This window comes from Phyllostomus discolor, chromosome 9 (assembly GCF_004126475.2).
Source record: "Phyllostomus discolor isolate MPI-MPIP mPhyDis1 chromosome 9, mPhyDis1.pri.v3, whole genome shotgun sequence".
NCBI classification, from domain to species: Eukaryota; Metazoa; Chordata; class Mammalia; order Chiroptera; family Phyllostomidae; genus Phyllostomus; species Phyllostomus discolor.
This window is the reverse complement of record NC_040911.2, coordinates 80,477,391-80,481,311: the sequence shown is the minus strand read 5'-3', so window position 1 is coordinate 80,481,311 and position 3,921 is coordinate 80,477,391. Positions and strand designations below refer to the sequence as shown.

Genomic DNA, 3,921 nt, shown 5'->3' with positions numbered 1-3,921 from the left:
CAGGACTCGCCACTTATTAACTTCCATGACCTTGGGCAAATGTCTGTTCCTCTCTGAGCCACAGCTTCCTTGTCTGCACAGCAGGGACAATAGTAATGTCCCCTACGTGGTGTTGCATGCATGTAAGGGGGAGATGTGTAAAGGCCTGGCACAGACTAAAAGCTCACTAAGTGTTTGGCATTTCCCATGTTGGCTGCAGATCACAAAAGTGAAGAAATGAGGTCCAAACACTCAGAAGAGGACACTTAGGGGTGAGTAAGGGAAGGGGTGTTGGGATGGGTACTACCGCGACTGACGAGCTAGGAATTGGAAAGGAGCTCAGTGAAAGTGTTATGCTTATGGTTGCACTTTTATTATAAAGGATATATACAGGGCAAGGTCTGGAAGGGTCTTGGATGCAGATCGTGGATCTCCTCATGGAGTCGGGGGCATCACTCTCCCTGCATGTCAATGTGTCTACCAACTAGGAAGCTTTACCAAGCCTCATTGTCCAGAGATTTTATTTGGCTTCATTACATAAGCACAATGGACTGAATCATTGGTCATGTGATTAAACTCCTTTTCCAGCCCTCCTCCCCACCCTGGAGGCGGAGTGGCTGAAAATTCCAACACGGGGCTACTCCTGTGCTTGGTCTTTCTGGTGACCAGCTAGGAGCTCACCCTGATTGCCTTATTAGCATAACAGACACTCTCATTACACAAGTAATTCTAAGAGGTTTTGAAGCTCTGTACTAGGAACCAGGGATAAAGCTCTATCGTCTATTATACCACAGGTTTAGAACTGGGAGAACTGCGAACTGAGATTGAGTCTCACTGGGTTTGACCAAGGCCTACCTTGATTTATTTCTGTCTTCCCCAAGCCTTGTTAGAGATGACCCTGACATTCAGAGAATATTCAGAGAATGCTTCACAGTCAGATAATGAAATGCCCCCAGGGGGGATGTAGCATTCCCAGAGGTACTGCAATAAAGGGTTGATGTGCAGCTTGGACAAAGCAAGCTCCTATTCCATCCCCCATCTCAAAAATCCATTTATTTTCATTTTTTAAAAATGTTTATTGATTTTAGAGAGAAAGGAAGACTACGAGACAGGAACATTGATGTGAGAGAGAAACATTGATTGATTGCCTCCTGTATGCTCCTCAACTAGGGATTGAACCCACAACCAAGGTATATTCCCTGACCTGGAATCAAACCCCTAAACATTTGGTTTATGGGATGACTCTCCAACCAACTGAGCCACCCAGCCAGGGCCAAAAAAATCCATTTTATATGTTGTCCTTGGATAGAGGGTATAGGAGATATTAAACTGATAAGAACAGATATGCTACACTTGATCTTAGCTAGAAGGCCGAGAAGTGATCAGATGATGGTACGTATGGAACTAGAAGGTGGAGGCTTCTCATTCTTACCTAGATTATGTTTTTCTTCTCTATGAAAGCCTGTGATGTTGTGGTGCTTGGAAGACAAGAGGAAAAGGGGCCCAAGTGATATACTGAAGCTTCTACTTGGGCATGAGCAATCACAGGTTGGGAGCAGCCTTGTTCCTTTGATCAGAAGGTGGCAGTCTTTTGCCAACCAACACAGCAGACTTCCTGAGACTGAAGTGGGATTGCAGGTGCCTCCAGAAAGAATGCTGTCACATGAAATAGTGGGCAAACTTTGCTACCCAGGACTGTAAGCTCCTCAAACACAAACTTCAGCACAGCCCTGGGACCATGTGGCCACCGAGTGAGACTGACATGTCCAGGCCAAAGCAGCGCTTATATTTCCCAGAGTGGGAGCCCAGCTCTTCCACACTCTTCATGTGGAAGGGGAACACATTTCACACTTTATATGCAGTGCTCACATCTGCTGTTTTTGAAAAATGTCCAGTTTACCCATGAAGAATGCAAATCCCTGAGATGAACTCATTGTTGCATTGTCTCCATTAACTCACTTTTCCTGCCCACTCTATCACTCACACTCTGTTTCCCTTGACATTGACTACTGCCTGGACTCTGAATGTGGATCATGGGCTTTAATTAATTGCTAGTAATCACCTTCTGTACACTTTTATCATCTTGTTTTATATCATTGTTCCTTTTGAAAATCACTTGCTTATCATCTCATGCATTTAAGGACTCTCTATTTAAAAGTGATAAAAATAACCAATAACTCAGCCTACTTTCCTATGCTAACATGTGCTGGCTAGAGGAAAAGGCTATACCTTTCTGGAACATGTAAGTGCTTTATTGTGGCATCATGGAGGAGACCCCTTACTTCTCTGGTTTAGCTTAAGAGGGATTATCCTAACCAGGGCTTTTCCAGGCAATAGTTTAGAAATCTACCCACTTTTGGCATTGCTTCTGGATTGTGGAATGTTCCCAGATCAAAGATCCTCCCCCCTAACCCCACTGTATATGTTGGGGGTGGAGGTTAAGTGGAGAAAGTGAAGAAGCAGGAATGGCAGACCAGGGTTGATGTGAGAATTGAATGTGAAACAGAGAGGAAAGAGGAAGGTAGGTGAAGGGTCTGTGCTATGCAGTGCCCACCATGTTGTGTTATCCATAGATACTTGGTGAGTTAGGTAACACTGCATAGGAATTTGGTGGTCAGTGTTGTGGCAGGGTGGTGGGACCTTCAAGAATCCCCCCAATGGATCCATCAGCCACCTCCCGTGGCTGTGCTCAGTGAGGGACTAAATGTGAACTACAACAGGCCAAATTACTTGTGTTTTATTCATTTTAAATGTTTAAAGATAATGTTTACATGCAGTAAAGTTCACAGACTTTAAATATACAGCTCAATGAATCTGTCTATGTATACACCCGGGTGACCCATAACCCAGATCAAGATCTAGAACGTTGGCAGCATCCCAAAAGGTGCTGCATCCTCTCAGCCTGTGCTTGAAATTTATAGAAATGAAATTATGCAGCATGCATGATTTTGTACCTTTTTTTTTTTCATTAAACATCCATCCTTGTTGTTGAACATAGCAGTAGTGTGTTATTTTTCATTCCCGACTAGCAGTGTACAGTAGTATGAACATATCCTGATTTGTTCATCTGTTCTGTTGATGGATACTTGGGTTGTTTCTAATTTAGTGTGTTATGCACAATGCTGCTGTAGATATTTTTGTAGATGCCTTTGGTGAAAATATGTACTAATTTCTGTTGGACATATATATAGCAATGATAGGGTAGTTAGGTTTAACTTGATAAGAGAGTGTAATACAATTTTTCAAAGCATTTGTACCAATTTTTGCTCCTGCCTGAAATAGGTGACAATTACAGTGGGGACTAGGGACAATGCACATATCTTTGCCAACCTTTGATAATTTCTGACTTTTTATTTGAGTCATTCTATACTCTAGTGGATGCACATTGTGGTTTTAATTTGTTGTTTCTTTTTAAGATTTTAAAAAATGTTTCTGTTTGCTGTTATGACATTCAGAATTAGAATTGAAAACAAAATAACTTAATTAATTTTGTTGTTTTTAAATTTGTGTTCTCTTGGATATGTAAAGCAGTGTTTGATGGATTGAATGAGATCATCTCAGATTTGCAAAAATACAGCAATTAAAGTAATGGATTCCAGTAGTCATTAGCATTTCCATTACTAAGGGACCCTTTCAAAACTTTCAGTCTCCTCTTAGTATCTGGGCCTTTGGAAACCTCTGGGGTTTCTTTTCCACAATTGATACTTTAGATAAAGGAGCTCATTGTAGAGCTGTTTAAAAATATATATTCTTAAAGACTCAATATGGCAAGAAAGATCAAAATAAAAATGACCCAACTGATTCCTGCTGGAATCAATTTTCAATAGCAAATATTTGTTTAATTTTTAGATAATCACTTATTTGATTTTGGAATAATTACTTAATGCATACATGTCCTCTGCAGGAAATAAAAAACAATCTGTGATCCTGAACAGTTATTTA

General features: G+C 41.0%; 1 non-coding gene across 1 annotated transcript; it reads right to left on the bottom strand.

Annotated features, from left to right (window-relative positions):
* Nucleotides 1–1,179: 1,179 nt before the first annotated feature.
* On the bottom strand, nt 1,180–1,362 carry LOC114507206. Its single transcript, XR_003685468.1, has one exon. It is a non-coding gene; the product is annotated as a U2 spliceosomal RNA (small nuclear RNA).
* Between the last annotated feature and the right edge of the window lie 2,559 nt (nt 1,363–3,921).